This window comes from Girardinichthys multiradiatus, chromosome 18 (genome assembly GCF_021462225.1).
Source record: "Girardinichthys multiradiatus isolate DD_20200921_A chromosome 18, DD_fGirMul_XY1, whole genome shotgun sequence".
Classification (NCBI taxonomy): domain Eukaryota; kingdom Metazoa; phylum Chordata; class Actinopteri; order Cyprinodontiformes; family Goodeidae; genus Girardinichthys; species Girardinichthys multiradiatus.
The window spans coordinates 48,302,954-48,320,534 of NC_061810.1; positions in this window are offsets into that span (position 1 = coordinate 48,302,954).

Consider the following 17,581-nt stretch of genomic DNA (forward strand, 5'->3'; position numbering starts at 1 on the left):
ACTGGAACACTGGGAACAATGGAAACACTGGGATCACTGGAAACATTAGGAAGACTGGAAACATTGGGAACAATGTGAACACTGGGATCACTGGAATCACCGGGAACAATGAATACACTAGAATCACTGGAATATCTGGAAACATTGGGATCACTGGAACACTGGGAACTATGGAAACACTGGGATCACTGGAAACATTAGGAAGACTGGAAACATTGGGAACAATGCGAACACTGGGATCACTGGAATCACTGGGATTGTAGCTAAACCTTTGTTTTATGATCCACTAATCTGAACTAGATGGAATTTGAACACATACAGTAGTCTCTCTGCTTCTACTGTTCAGCAACAGAAAACCCCTTCTACATCTCTCCCGAACAGATGCACTGAGGACATATTTGACACATCTGTCCACACATGGAGGCTCTAAACGTCTATCTATTCCTAGCCAATGAAATGGCAAAACCTTTAACTTTTCCTTTGCAGGAACATTCTGAGATTCAAACCTGGGAATGGCAGAAAGCTTAATGGCCTGGAAGGTTGACACAACAGCAATAGATTTTAATGCATTTTGGTGCCATTCAGTGACTTAGAAACTAACAAAAGTCAATTAAAGGCTCTTCTCTAATATCCAGGGAACCATTGGAAGGACTTAAGAAATGGGGAGATTTTCTCTACTTTCTTAGTTCTAGTGAGGATTCAGGCAGCAGCGTTCTGGATCAGCTGCAGCTGTCTGATGGTCTTTTTAGGCAGACCTGTGAAGACACTGTAGCAGTAATCAGTTCCACTAATGATAAACACATGGATGAGTTTTTCCAGATCCGGGAGGAGCATGTCAGTAGTATATAGGAGGGGTTTGAGGATGGAACCTTGAGGAATCCCACATGTGAATTTTTGTCAACTCTAATGTAAGTTATGTAGCTCCCCAGCTGGCTTGCTTTTTTCCTAAAGATGACAGGGGGTAAGTCTACATAAAGCAGCCGCTTTATGGGGACTGGAGTAGTCTGGGAAAACCCAGGCCAGCCAAGTGAATTGAGCCCACTGCCAACAGCCCTAGACCTAGAGTCCCACCCAACCAGCCAGGGCTCCAGGCAGCAGTAGGCCATGGTAGTAGCAACCAGCCCCCAAATACCCACTGTCTACCCAGGCAGACTCATTCAGCCTGTTAGCATATTGATGCCCAGGTACCTGATGTTTCCAATCTGTAAAGGAATGGTTGGACAGAGATGAATATTAGAGGAGGAGGGAAGGGCCTTTGACTTGCTTCAGTTGATAATCTAAAATAGGTGGAAACCTTTTTACTTGGGTTATTGTCTCTCTTAGGGATGGGGTTGCCTTTTCAAGAAAGAGTAACATATCATCAGCATATAAATACATATTGTGGACTCTATTATGTTTGGTTTCCAGAAATGTTTGTTTTGTAGGTGATACAGACGATGCTTCATTAATCTGCCTCAAACATTACCTTCACTGAAACTCTTCCATTCATGTAGAGGGGTGATGTAGAGGCTAACGTCAGCTCAGACACGACAGCAGCAGAGTCTCGAGAAACAGAGTACCCAAATAAACTGTCTACTAATTCTCATTTGTGTGGTTCTAATACTGGGTTCTGGATGTGTGTCATCCCGGACAGCTACATGTATGTGGCATGTTCACAGGATACAAATCTTCACAGATCATAAAACACAAAACATTCAACACAATTACACATAGTGTGCACTGTAAAAGCCACCTGCATTTTTTATTTCTATGTCAGAATAGCACAAACCAACCACCATGTATCCTGCCAAACTGTCCCTGAGGAAAAACAGTAAAATTATAATTATTTATGCATTTACAGAAATGTGCTCAGTCCCCTTGCTGAGGACATGAGTATGTTGATGAGCAAAGCTGGGGACACACATCCAACAGTTGTGTTTAAGGCTGCTGCAGCTGAAGCTTTCAGGACCTCTGAGGCTGTAAACAACACAATTAATCTTTAATACCTCAATCACTTCTTTAGGAAATAACCCTGCAATAAAGCAACACTGAGATGCAGCAGACGGCCATGCATATCAAGTCAGAGAAGATGAAATTAGGGGAGATGAGAAAATAATGAAACAGGAAGGGAAGGACGAGGGTGAGTCCAATGAAAATGGTGGGATGAGAGTGAAAAAAGAAGGGGAACAAATACCAGGGATTCTTGCAAACAGTTTTTTATTGTCAACCGACATAATCTGTTCTTTCAATTAAATATAGAAATTGTTTAGCCTGACCATTTATTTGTCAACACTGTCACACACAACACAAAGCCAAATATTCTTTTTTTTTATTACTATATACAGCTTTTACATAATTGTCTTTTCACCTTATGTACGTATATATGCTGGTATATTTTAAATGTTTACTTTCATTCATTTTTCATAGAATAAAATGTAAAATTAATTAAAAACTCTTTGGCTGCCAATGTTACCCCCTTAAAAAAGTACAAAAAAATGACCACTGCTTCTCCATTCACTTGTGTGTATTGAACACATCAACAAACTAAATACAGAACACAGGAACATCTCTTTTCACATCATTTTGCAATAACCTTTTTAAATGTAAATTATTTAAAGAACGTTTTTATACCAAAGTCAAAACTAATTTTTAAAGCATGAAATAGAAACATTTCACAGTCAAAATAATTAAGCAAACACATTTGTACTGACATCATAAAAATCATAAGCAAGGCAGTGCATTATTCTTATTTAACGGGACACAGGCTTTCTGCCACTAGCATCGGTGTTAGCAATAGTGTTGAACTAGTTAGCTGAATACCCCTCAAGCTGCAGATATGCAACAAACACACAACTCTGCGGTGCAAAGCAACCCAAACAGATACAAATATGTACAGGGCTATTATATATCCACACACCGTTCTCTTAAAAGATTTATCCCATTAATTACCTTAAAAGAAGGGAAAAAGTACAAGAAAATGATCACGGGAGATCGTATCACTGCTTTGCCATTCACTCGTGTATATTGAGTGCGGGAAAAAAGCATGCAAGTCCCCCTAGTGGATCCTATAGGTCATGACGTTAAAAGGACCCCTTTCCCAAACAAAGAAACTTAAATGCTTTATCTTTTGCACATTTTTAAACCAAATTAGGAAAACATACAAATGAAAATAATCAAAATAAATGAACATGATATTAATAAAGTTAAATTACCCAGGATTATACCCTGCAACACCAATATGGTCCGCTTTAAACGGACCAGAGTTCATTTCCCCCCTTGGTCCAGACTGAGAAACAACCAGACCCAGACCCACTTTTTGAGGCAATCTTGGTCCAGTTCCAAATGGACTCTGGTGCGGTTCTCTTCCAGTGTGAATACGAACCAGCCTTCATCCGGCCTAACTACAAGAAACATATGCCTTTTTGGACTTATTGAGGTGCCGTAGTGAATAGTGTGAATAGTGAATGCATTAAAGTCATACCTGATCCGCTGTCTGTTGCTTAGCAACCCTGCTACCAGAATGCTGTAGGTCAGGACATGCAGAGCCCGTCGTCTCCTCCAGCTTGCAACACACATTCGCCGACGTCAGTTCCAAAATTAGAAACGTCAAACCTGCATTGAATGAGCTGCTCTTGATCCTCAGTGATCATGCAGCTGTAATAACAGCACAAATATGCAGAAATGCAGCGAGTAGGACTTTCATGATAGTTTTCCTCCATTTCCTGGTCCGTCCTCTGTCCCACCTCCATCATTTCTGACCAATGGGAGCAACAAACATCACACACATGGCTTTTATTTTACAAATCACTGTTCAATGTGAAAGAGAACCACTCCAAATGGAAAAAATAAATCTGCTTTTTTCCTGGACCAAACAAGCGGACTAAAGGACTTTCCTGGTGTGTACACACCCCAACAGAATGCAATGTGTATAATTAGCATCTAATATACAATATAATAATTAAGGATATAAAATGAAAAAATAAAATATTACAGCACTAGTGGCCTTTTTTTGTTATTAGGTAGGTAAGCAGAAAGTGGGGTGAAAAGAGGGGACCCAAACCATGGAGGACTGAAGCCTCCGTATACGGGTCGCACTCTTCCGCTACGTCACGCGCCGCTCCCGCCATTAGCGTGTTTTGCAAAACTAATACTTTTGGTGAAGGTCTCTTTGCTTTTATCACACTTTCCTAAGGAGAAACCTTTGAATAGGCCATGAGTTAATATGAAACCAGCTGATACTGATTTGTAGAGAGCAGTAGTAAAGAATTTCTAAATACGGACAGATTTGAGCTACATTCTTGGTTTTCTGGGACTTTTTGCACATCCTGTTTTCTTATAAATAAAAAATGTAAGTCAAGTTTATGTTATGATTCTGGCACGTCTGCTCTACCCTGTCTCCCTGGCTGCAATCAGCAGATTAAATGCACTTGGTGGGTGCTGCAGTGTAGTTCAATCTGTAGAATGCCCTGTGTCTTCCCTGATATATACTGACTCTGACAAGCAGACGGTGCCAGATTTTTGAAAGCCATTGTGTGAGTAGATATCCAGCGTTCCTTCCTGTCTGATCAATGTTCTTGACCTAGCCTTGCCTTTTGGATTTATGCCTCTACCTGCTCCCTGTCGGACTATTTGGATTTTGGTTGTCGACCTTGTTTCCTGCATCTGGTTTATGCCTCTGCCTGTCCTTTGCCTGACGCCTCTTGTTCCGATCGTTGACCCTGTTTCTGTCCTTGGATTATTGAGCCTGGAGTCACTTCTTACCTGTGCTGTGGAGATCACCGCCTGCCGCCCACTGAGGTTTCCCCTCTGGGTTTCAAGTTCCACTCAAGATAAAAGCAGGTTAGTGACTTTTCTGATCCCTGCAAAATCTGGAGAGACTACAAGTCACTAATCCTTCTTTCTGCCTCAGTGATTCCTGGAAGCTGTGAGGAGTGTTATCTGTGTGACGTTTTCCTGTGGCTGAATAAACCTTTTAAACTTTCAGTACTGTGTCTGGCTGAATCTTGGGTCTGCCTTTTTCTGATTCATAGCAGAAAAATCTGGCCAAAAATGGACCCATCGCCAGCACAACAGTGGCGTACCCACGTTGATGAGACCCTTTCCTGGTTGGGTTCCGGCATGGAGGAAATAATTTCCACATTACGTTCTGGCAATCTTGTCTTCGAGCCGCCACCGTCACAAAGAAACCACACCCAAGTAACACGGACAACAGCAGAGGTAAGGGAGCCACGCCTCTCTCCGCCTGAGATGTTCAGGGGAGACTCAGACCAATGTCAAGCTTTTCTAACTCAGTGTGAAATTCATTTTGAGCTTCAGCCGTCATCCTTTCCCACTGAACGTTCCAAGGTGGCGTTTGTTATATCTCTGCCTGCAGGAAAGGCAAAACAGTGGGGGACTGCTGAATGGCATAACAGGTCTGCATCTTGTAATCTTTATGAAACTTTTTCCAAGGAACTCATTCGAGTTTTTGACCCGGTCATTCCAAGTCGTGAGGCTGCAAGAGGATTATTGTCCCTCAAACAGGGTGATCAGCCTGTCTCGACCTATATAATTGACTTTCATTTGTTGGCTGCAGAGAGCCGTTGGAATGAGGCAGCACAAATGGACGCATTCATGAAGGGATTAAACGAAGACATCAAGGATGAGCTAGCGACTCGTGACTATCCTTCTTCCCTGAAACAACTCGAGGATTTGGCTGCTCGCATTGATATTCGGCTGGCAGAGCGAAGGAGGGAGAAGCGACGTGAGAAGGTTCGCTCATCATTAACTCAGGTTTCTGCACACCGGTATGAGAGAAGGAGTCGGTCACCTCTCACTGAGGAAAATTATAATTGTGAGCCCATGCTATGGGGCAGAACCAAGATTACCCCTGAGGAGAAAGATCGTCGGAGAAGATTCAAGCTCTGCTTTTATATTGGATAGAAGGGACATTTAGCACTCAGGTGTCCATTAAAAGGACAGGCTCAGAAGAGGAAGGGAGGTCTCTACTGAGCCGAAGTCAACTAACTGCCTCCTCCTTCTTGTTTCCTGCTTGTTTTCAAACCTCTTCCATGTCTCTCCAGGGGGCCGTGTTTATTGATTCAGGAGCAGACACTGAATTCATGGACGAAACATTCGCAAATAAGAACGGCATAAAACTTATTCCGTCAGCTGACACAAGAAACGTGCTAGCTTTGGATGGTCACAGCATGAACAATTCACATCTCAGGACGGAGGAGATTACCTTAACAGTTGGAGGTAATCATCAAGAAAAAGTAACTTTTATGATCATTAATTCACCTAAGCTTCCTGTAGTCCTAGGGGCCTCCTGGTTGCAGAAACACAACCCTCACATCGACTGGAAGAAAAAATAAGTTCTGGGTTGGTCTGAGTCATGTTCCGCTGACTGTCTTTTGTCTGCTGCTACGGAGGTCAGTGTGGAGAATGAGGTTGAGGAGACCTATCCGGATTTATCCAAGGTACCGCAAGAATACCATGATTTAAAGGAAGTATTTAATAAAATCAAGGCCACAGCTCTGCCACCCCACAGACCGTATGATAGTGCTATTGATTTGCTTCCTGGCACATCGCCCCCTAAAGGCAGAACCTATTCATTGTCTGGTCCATAGCACAGGGCCATGAAGAATTATGTTGATTAGGCATTAAAGGCAGGGCACATTCAACCCTCTTCCTCTCCTGCAGGTGCTGGTTTCTTTTTTGTTGGGAAGAAGGATGGTTCATTGAGACCATGCATTGATTATAGAGGCCTTAATGAGATAACAGTTAAAAATAGATACCCCTTACCACTCATGAACACAGCTTTTGATCAGATCCAGGGAGCCAAGATATTTTCTAAGCTGGATCTAAGGAATGCATATCATCTGGTCCGAATCAAGCGATCCTTCCTGTCTGATCATTGTTCTCGACCTTGCCTTGCCTTTTGGATTCATGCCTCTTCCTGCTCCCTGTCGGACTATTTGGATTTTGGATGTCGACCTTGTTTCCTGCATCTGGTTTATGCCTCTGCCTGGCCCTTGCCTGACGCCTCTTGTTCCGATCATTGACCCTGTTTCTGTCCTTGGATTATTGAGCCTGGAGTCACTTCTTACCTGTGCTGTGGAGATCACCGCCAGCCGCCCACTGAGGTTTCCCCTCTGGGTTTCAAGTTCCACTCAAGACAAAAGCAGGTTAGTGACTTTTCTGATCCCTGCAAAATCTGAAGAGACTACAAGTCACTAATCCCTCTTTCTGCCTCAGTGATTCCTGGAAGCTGTGAGGAGTGTTACCTGTGTGACGTTTTCCTGTGGCTGAATAAACCTTTGAAACTTTCAGTACTGTGTCTGGCTGATTCTTGGGTCCGCCTTTTTCTGATTCATAGCAGTTTATTTATTTAGTGCTTTTCAGCAACAAGGCACTCAAGGTGCTGTACATAAGGAAAAACATTACAGTGATACAGAAAATCAAACAACAGAGGTAATTAAAAAATAAAATAAAGAGAATAGAATAGAATAGAATAGAATAGAATGATGGATAAGAAAATGAAAGGAAAATTGGACTGAAAACTTCACTAATGAAGTTTAGATGGCACAGTCAAAGGCCACTCTAAACAAATAACTTTTTAATCTTGATTTAAAGCAACTTAGGGTTTCGGTGCTTTTACAGTTTTCTGGGAGTTTATTCCAGGGGGGTCTGCCGGTTGGTTTATTCTCATTGTTCTGATTGCCGGCTGAGTTGTTGAGCTGGCTGTCACTGTTTGGGATCACAGGCAGAGTTGAATCATCGTTGTACCTCATATTCACCTCCACATTCACTTCTAGTCCGTGGATTTTCATCTCCAAAACAGCCAATTTCTGTAAAGGTTTGTCAAAGTCATCTATGGTGAAGGAAGGCATCTTGTGCTGATTAGCTGGTGTCAACTTGTCCTTCTTTCAAGTTCGATTATAAAAACATCAAAATCCTTTAGAATAAAATAATAATAATCCTTGGGAGTTGCTGGTAAGAAGTAGTTTTAGTCCAATATTTCCGTAATTTTGGCTAAGAGATAAAAAGTTAGGAGTAAATGTTATGATTTGAGGTTGTTTGGTTTTTGGTTTCGGGTTTTTTCTTATGTTTTTCACAGTTAAGGTTTTGAATTGTTCTTTTGTGTATTATTATTATTTATTATTCTTCTTCTTAGATTTTGAATCATGCTTCTGTTTATTATTTTTCTGGTCATGTTTTAGTCTTGTTCATGTTTTGTCAAGTTTGGTTTTGTTTGTATATTAGAGTCTCTGTTTTTGCCGCAGCCACATTTTGTTCTGTCTGTTAATTAAGTTTATTTGGTTCACCTGCTCCAAGTTAATCTGTCTCCTTGCTCCACCTGGTTTTCACTCCATATATACACACCTGTTCAGTTAGTCATCGCGGAAACATTTCTCATATCATGTCTTGTTCTCAAATCATGCTCTCGTCTTGCTTTGTGGTTCATGCCAAGGCTGTCCTGCCTGTCCGTTTGTTTTGTTCCTGGCTCTTCTGAGAGTGAGTTTTTGTTTTTTATTAAATCGTTTTTGCACTTACCATCACGCTGCCTGCTCGTCTGTATTCTGGGGTCCTATATCTCATAAACCATAACAGTAAAAGAATGCAAGCAAGCAGGGAGCTTAGGAGAATAGCGTCTGAGCAGGCAGAGAGGTGGAAACAGGAAGCATTTAAACAAATGTTGACATGTTCAATAGATTCAAGTTCAAAGTGTCAGGCCTGTGTGCTAAAGAGTGATAACAGTGTGTGTGTGCTGGAGGAGAGGATGTGTGTGTTTCAAACATCAGAGTCAAGTCCTTATTATGATGAAGAGACGAGGATGAAAAACCAATCACAGCTTCCTCTCTCCCAACTCGGTGGAGAAGAGAGAAATTGCTATACCCTCAAGGAACATCAATTGACTTGGTCCAAACGCACACATACACACCTGCACACACACTCACACATGCAGACAATGCTCATTCGGATGGAACACACCTTTACATGATGGCAGAGAAGCTTTACAATCAGAAAGTTTCTTCCAGCTCTGCTCAAAGAACCATGGTTTTCAGTAATTGCACTCCGAAACTGCTGCAACAGCACGCTAAGAAAAAAACCCATCCCCACAGTCGGCCACTTCTCAAGTGTTTGTCTGGAGCTCAGCAGTTTCATTTATGCCTGTTTATGTCTGTGGTTACAGAGCTGTGCGCATAAATTGACCGCTGGGTAGTGTTGTTTTTATGACTTCATAAAGAGCTGCAGCCTCCCACAGGATTTATATGTCGGTATGTTTGTGTGTTTTGTCGCAGGCCACGGGTCAGCCGAGCTGCTGCAGTTCCTATTTACTGTGCACTGCATGCACAGATGTGGACTATCTCTCTGTGTGGGTTTACAGTTTTCGAAGCGTTATGTTTTATCTTTCAAGTGAAGTCCCAGTGCTGCTCAGAGCACCGCAGCATTGACTTTGATTTTGTGGCTCAATTCTAACAGCTTCCTTCAGGGAAAACCAGAGCAGTGACTAACAGTAAGAGTGAGATCCACCCTATACAGCATTCATAGAAGAGGTTAAAGTAATATTCCTGTAAAATCACCATTATGATATAAAAGAATTTTCATATAATGTTTTACCTAATAATAGTTGAAGCTACTTTTATGCAATTTCAGCATTTTTATTTTCAAACTGTAATTTTTTAAAAGTCAGCTTTTATTTCAAAAAGCCAGCTTTTCTTTTATAAAGGTGATTTTTCCCCATGGCCATTTATTTCATAATGTCGCTTTACAACTGAATGACTGTGGGCCAATCAGCGTTAACAAGCTGGACCTGCATCCTCATTGGCTGATCCTTACATAGAGATTGGTTTCCTGGGTACCTGCTCCCTGAGCAGCTACTGCGCCTGCTCAAGGTTTAGGAAAGATGGTGGAGTTTCTTTAACGTCATTCAGCTCTGGTTACCTTAGCAGACCAAATTGAGGGTAATAATGTATCATATGATGCCATGGGGAATATTATATGTATAATAAAATAATAATTCTTCATGTCATTGTCTTCAGGTAAAGATGACAGATTAATAAAAAGCATCATTTTCACTTACAAAAGTTTGTCATGTCAGTTTTGTCATGATAAGTAGAAATTATTTCAAAATCTTAATAAATCCTTCCCAGAAGAGTCACTGATGAACACATCACTGCCCTCCAGTTCTAGTCACAGGTTTCCATGCATCCATCATGGGCAGCATGATCTGTCTCAAAATGCTGCTGATGGTTCTCGATCGTCTCCTAACAGGACAAGGCCATGGCCATTTGGTTGCTAGTGAGTGGTTATGACTGAGTACAGCTGCTAGTTTCTCCTTGCAGCATTGTTTAACGGCAGCCATTCAATTGACATTAGGACGGTCCACAGAACACATAGAATATCGAAGAGGGAGAATGCCATGACTCCATCACAGCAGATTCCAGGATCGTCAGTTCAAACTGCTGTGCATAAGTTCATGTTATTCAGAGGTGTCACCACTCTGCCAAGGTCTTGTGAAGACCCTAACTGTCCATGCTAGATAAAAGGAAATTTCAACCAGGGCACAAGCCAGCCACGATCTGGAAACTGCTGGAACATCAGTGTTGATGTCCACAGTTTGAAGAATGTTTGGATTTCTCCTGATTCTTAAATAGGTTTTCAGATGATGTTATAAAGCCTCATCTGAAGAGAATCAACCTTAATGCTGAATAATGTCTTACCTTCTTTGCTTCTGTCCTACAGCACACGAAGCCCCCCTAGTCTTCTGGAAAGGACCTTCTGTTGTTACTGTTTTCTCAACATACTGTAACTTTAATGTTGAAATCAGGTCTGTTGCTCTCTGGAATGCTCCTCATGAAAATGTTGGGAAGCAATGTACTCTTCCGATCTATAGTGATTAATTTTTAAATAGAAACAGTGAATGTCTTTGGTCAGAGTTACAGAGAACCAGGGACTGAGGACCTTCATGTGATTAAAGATTGACTCATGTCTAAATCAGCTCTACCTGCAGTCTGATATAATTGGTTTGACAATAGGAAACATGTAATGGTGACAAAAAAGCAAAACCATCATTGTAGAGAAGCTGATCTTCATTCTTTAAAGCAGGATGAAACGCAGAGTAAAATATCTCATGTATAAAGATTTTACTTGACTTTATGGCATTGCATGTGCCTCATTTTGGTCAATGCCTCGCTGCTATAGGCGAGCGCTTTGATTTACTGCCGCTGAATGAGCCGTGCTACGAGTCGGAGAGCTGATGTGTCATTGAGATAGTTTTTGTCTATTGTACTGCTGATAAGGTGGCTGTGTCACTGCACTTTGCAGCATTATTCCTGTGATAAGAAAGCAGCGAGGGGAGACATTTTCCTCAAAAGAAGACAGCAATGCTATCAGTGGGTGGGGAGAACATTAGGGGAAGAGAACAGGAGGTGTGGTTGGAATACATTGGACAGGAGTGCATGTCTTAACACTGTGGCTGTGGTGGAGAAGATGAAGGAGGTGAATAGGTCAGAGCCAGACTAATCAGTGATAACCCTGAGTTTTATGTGTTTGCCAGGAGAGTCTTAGTCACACATCAATTCAACCACACAGATGTTTGGTTGGATATATTAGCTCCTTTCAACAATTAGTTTGCTGAACCTTATTCAAGGTTGTTTAGGGTTATTTATTGGTGAATTACAACTGATTAATAGAGAAGGTACTGCATGTAACAAACATCAACTTTGAAGAAAGTGGAAAATTCTTCAGAAGCAAACAGTCATTTTAGCCAAAGTTAAAAGGTTCAGTCAGATCTGGATCCAGCTTCACCACAGTGCCACTGTGAAAATGATCAGAAGTGGAAATGAAAGTGAGAGACGTGCAGAGAGCAGGGATGTGTTATACAGCTGGAAGTACTGTGTGCAACAGAGAAAAAGAAATATCCGGATGCACCTCCCACAGAGCGCTCCTTTTAGATCGAAGGACTCTGCCCTCCACAGTTCTCTGAAGTGGAAATGAGTTTGTTAGATGACCACAGTGGTCCCTTGTTGTATCAGCCTGAGCCATTGCCTCTGCTTGCTGTCAGACACTAAGTGGGAGCTGAAGTAAGTGAAGGTGTAAGTAAGGTGACCCCACTTCCTGGGGAAAATATACAGTTCGGTGATGCTTCTTCTTGTTATTTTTCTTCTTTGTGTATCTTGGCACGGTTCTGTGCTCACGCACCAGGCAAGTTTTTATTGATACACACTTTCTGTTTGGTGTAAAATATGAAAATCTTTCAAGTTAAATTGTTTAAGTTGAAGTTAAATCATGAGTCATTGGTGTGAAGGTCCAAGTCAGAATCTGAGCCATTTGTCATTTTATCAAATTGAGTCTTTAGTCATTCAATTTGTGACTCAGAACTGATTTGATTCCAAGTCAAATGACTCAGGTCCACACCATTACCTGATTATTTCTACTTCCCAGTATAATGAACAATAACAAGACCAGTGTATCAGAAAAATGAGTTGTTTGGGCAACATTGAAGGTTTCATTTGGAGCAATGCCATCGTGTTCAGATCTCATTTATATGAAATTTGAATCCAACAAATGCTGCTTTAGAGGAACAAAGTATGGATCTTTAGGAGGATCTTGAAAGAAATTATAATATTCAGAAAGAGAATGAAATAAAAGCAAAACAAGTTGAGTTAGATCCTTTAGAAGAGCAGAATGTATGATCCATATAACCCAATGAAAATATCATGTCGGGAGCAGGAGACAAAGTTACAGCAGAAAGCCAAGAGATCAATATTAGCCTTTAGATGTACAAAACGTTAAGTAGTCATCTCAACAAACAAAAAAACAGATAATAAGGATAATATAAACAGCAGCAGACAAGAAGCACATTTTCTTCAGGTGAGAACATCTCTAAATTCTTTACAGGTTTTGACCAATGCAAAAACTTCCACTGGCCAATGAAAAAATTTAAGTTTGGAAGCCATTTTAAAGGAATGCTTCAAAAATCATATGTTAACATTCAGCAGGAAGTTGCCTGGGAGGAAGAATATCAGACAAAAACCTATATAGAAATGGGTACATGGTCAGGAAATCCGTAGTCACTTCGAATTCTTCATGTATCACTTGAACTTGTTAGTTAATCTATTATAAGTCGCTCCTAAATTGAGCCGAAGCCACAGTGGGTCATCCTGTCATTCAATGGTGGAGAGTATGGAGGACACACTGATTTACATGCAAACTCTTGGTTCCTGCATCTTTAGGATCCATCTCTGCTTAAACTCACCTGACTCAAATAATTAGCTCATTAGCAGGTCTCTGTAGAACATGACTGCATTCCAAGGATGCAATTTAGCCATTTGATGCTGGTGTGCAGGAATAGAGATGCACCTAAAAGTTGCAGAAGACTGGCCCTTGAGGGCTAGTTGGAGTTTTAGCCCCCTGCTAAAACGTTAACCTAGATGTGATTGTTTTCCAACACCTGGAATAAATCTTGTTTACATATCTGGGTTTAGGATCTTTACTTCTATTACTTAAGTGGCTGAAACTAATTATTCTTCTGTGTTTTAGAAAATAAAGGATGATATGAGATGATGGCAACCCTTGCCAACGTCAGTCCCAGCTCGATAATCTTTTGTAAACATGAATATCTTGCTTGTACCATATTTATCAGTTCTATGATTGCCCTCGAAACCCCTGCAGAACACTGTAAGAGACTTGATTCAGTGCTGCAGGCCAGTATTTGGAATAATAAATGCCTCTAAAAAGTTGGTTAGTCCTCCAGTTGGGCTTGGCCAATTTTAGGTCATATAAGCAGAATTGTGTATTGAGGAGGCATGAGCAATAGGTGCCTAATTCTAACATTAACGAAGGACTATTTATAGCACTTATCTTCACAGATCTCCTCATGCCTGACAGATCTGGTCAGAAATGTGAATTATACTATGACTCAAATGTAACCTATATGCTGCATGTTTTCAGACCTGTAGCCAACTAATCACATTTTATTGGTATTTAGTGTAGAACCTCTGAGGTATGGACCAATAACCACCAGTTATCAGGGAAACCTGGGTAAATGAAGGCATCACAATTCAACAGGATATGAACGGTATTTCTCAGTATCCAAGATGTTTTTACACTGATAAAGTTGAATCAGGTCATTCATTTCACCTTCTTCATATGACCCGTTTGTCTCTGTAACCTGCTAAGCTGTCCTCACTCAGCGTGTCTCACCTACATACCTGAAGAAGTTAGTCTGATGTGATCATAGTCTTGACCAATCTCTGAACACACTTTTCACTCTAAATGCCTGAAGAACCCTGTGATCCTTGTTCTTCTGGGTTTAACTTCCACCTTTGATACTGTTGGCCAAAGTATTCTCATCTCTCATCTCGAATGGTGCATTGGGGCCAAAGGTGCTGAATTGGATTTGCTTCAACCATACCTGAGTAACAGACGTTTCTGTGTGAATGTAGAGTTTTCATTTTATTTCCACTTTTTATTTATTTGGTGTCCCTCAGGGGTCAAACGTAGGGTCTTTTCCCTTTTGCTGTATCAGCTTCCATTGCTATGCTGATAACTGCTAGGTTTACATGTAACTAACTCCTCTCCTACTGCCTTGGTGACTTTAACGTGTGGATGGCTCTAATTGTTTCTAATTTCAGTAAAAAGTAAAAATAGAGGTTTTTCTCTTCAGTTTTAACAGCATTTTTGACAAATCCGCAATCAACTTGGATTCTCTCCAACCGGGCTTTCAACAATCAGTAACTAATTTGGGTATCATCATGGACTCAGGTCTTAAATATTACAAAATAATTAGCTCTGTTATGCAAAAAAATGTCTTCCATTTGAGCCACCTTGCTAAATGGAAGCCAGAGTTGGTTATGCAAGAACTTGAGAAATGATCATGCATTTATTGCTGCCCATTTTAGGAAAGGCAAGTTTATTTGTGTTGCACATTTTAGCAACGAGACAATTCAAAGTGCTTTACATAATGACAAAAAACATTTAAGAAGTACTATTAACTATATATTGTTAATGTACTTTCAACTGGACTCAGTCATGAATGTCCTACATCTCCAATATCTGTCTGAAGATCTTCAGCCTCAAGTTGCCTCAAAGGTGCTAATATGACCAGCAGCTTTTTGCCCCAGGGAGCAGGTTCAGGTCCTCAGTATGTCAGACTCTTCACTACTAAACCGACCCTCCTCTTCCTCTGACTTGCTCAATTCCTAAATATTCCACCTAATCTCCTGAGACCATAACAAATGAACCAGTAAATATGGACTAAACCTGTCCCTCATTGGTTTAAAACCGAACAGGCAGGTTGTCAAACAAGGGTCTGTTCTCACAGGATTCTTTATAATAACTAAAGTAGACTGCGTGTTTTGCCATACACTAAGTGTATGATGACTTTCTAATTAACATTGGAGACTACATCTATTTCAGTAAAAACTAGAACTTTGCCAGCCCAGTGGGCTCTGCCTAACCATTTACAAGAACTGGGCTTTTATTTTTCATTCTAGTCTTTAGTTTCCTGCTGATATAAAAAGACAGCTGGAGCTGTGATTTACTGTTAAGCTTTTCTGATTCAACAGAGCATGATTCTGTGATACGTTCTTCTTCCCTCAGAGCTCTTTGAATTTCAAACCGAGTGATGAAATCATGACTCAACACAGTTCCAGCAGCTTTACAAACTATTTCTATGAGGATAAAATAAACATTGCTGACTCCGTCGCCCAGCAAGCATTTGTTGGCTCCCACCTCCTGCAGCAATATTTTAAAGATAGAATCCAGAGCTGAATTCTTGGTTTTAGTTCATTTGACAAACACAAATAAAGGCTTCATTAGCAGACCTGCAACAGACAAAGCTAATTGTGTATTCTCTCATGGTTTTGTGTTACCTAAAGAAGAAATGTCAATTTTTGGCCTTTTTTTGCAAGCGGTGAACAGCTGTGTCCTGATCTTACACTGTTTGTGTCTCAAGTAATTTTCCACATGTTAGCATGGAACAGTTCAGGGAACGCTTAGCCCGGCCATAAGAGCTCAGTTTCAATGTTTTTACTTTGGTTTCACACTGTTTATCATGAAATATGACAGAAAATAAAAACATGAACACATGATACAAGCAACAGTACCAACATGACAGCAGGAGAAATTATGATAAATGATGATTTGTCTTCTTTGTCATGTGAAACCTTCACAGAAACCGTCAAAGTGCTTAATGTTTAAAGCTGTAAATAACACGGTTGAACAAAGACCTTATAGAGAATGTTTTGTTAGTTAAAAGACTTTAGGCTCTAAAACGAAAGTTATATTTACTTAATATTTCAGTAAATGACATAAAACAATCAGAGGGAGGTGGTTAAAAACCAAATTCACTCAGTAAAATAAAAATTAGATTTATTTGGGTTAGAGAAATTAGCAATTGGCAAAAACATTTGCAACCTATGACAGTTACTGATCCAAGCACAGAGAATTAAATGTGATTTTCTTATCTGAACAGAAAAGATGGATAAAGGTCTACAGATCCAAACATATATAGAGACAGCTGACTCTCCTGCATCTAGAAACATTACAGAAGAGGTCAGAGAGACCGTTTTCTTTCCAGGAAGTAAAGGTTTCTGTGCACATTTATCTACAGTCGGATTTCTGCACGACGCACTGCTCATCTGCTCCAACAAGAGACTGTGGTCCGAATGCATCACATAACTTCCTGTTTGCTTGATGTTTCTGGTGGGATGTCTCAATCCTGCTAATTCTGTTATGATTTGGGGTTGTTTGGTTTTTGTTTTTTTTTCTTATATGTTTCTCACAGTTTTTGAATCATGCTTCTGTTTATTATTTTCCAGGTCAAACTTTAGGTTTTGTCTTCTAGTTCGTGTTTTGACAAGTTTGGTTTTTGGATCTGGTTATGCTTTAGTTTCATGTTTTTCTAGTTTCTGTTAGTTTGTATTCAAGAGTCTGTTTTGCTCCAGTCACGTTTTGTTCTCTCCTGTCTGTTAATTAACTTTATTCGGTTCACCTGCTTCGAGCTAATCTGTCTCCTTGCTTCACGTGCCCTATATACACCTCTGTTCTGTTTATTCCTTGCGTAAACATTTTCTGGATCATGCTCATGTCTTGTTTTTTGGATCATGCCATGCCTGTCTTGCATGCTCATTTATTGTTTTGTTCCTGCCTCTTTCTATGAGTGAGTTTTTTGTTTATTTAATCCTTTTTTCACTTACTGTCATGCTGCCTGCTAGTCTGCATTCCGGGGTCCTCCATTTTGCAGGTCCTAACAAATTTGCTCAGCTTAATCTACTTTCTCTTTACTGTAAGTAACTTAAGTTAATTTCTATAGCATCAAATAAAAATCAAAAGGTTCTTCACATATAATCATAAAAACATGAATTCATTAAAACATAAAGAAAACAGAGAGCAAATTAAAATATTCAAGAAGTAAAAACAAATGCAATAATATTTAAAAAGGTCTTAATAAGAACCACTTTTTCCTCAGCGGAGTCCAGACTGAAGATGAAACAAAGAAAGCTCAATTCACAGTCGAGGTCCAACAGTCAAACATCAAAAATCAACAGGAAAAATGATACATATACTTTATTGAACCTGAGATCTCTCACTTAAAACTTAAAAAACTGCAAAA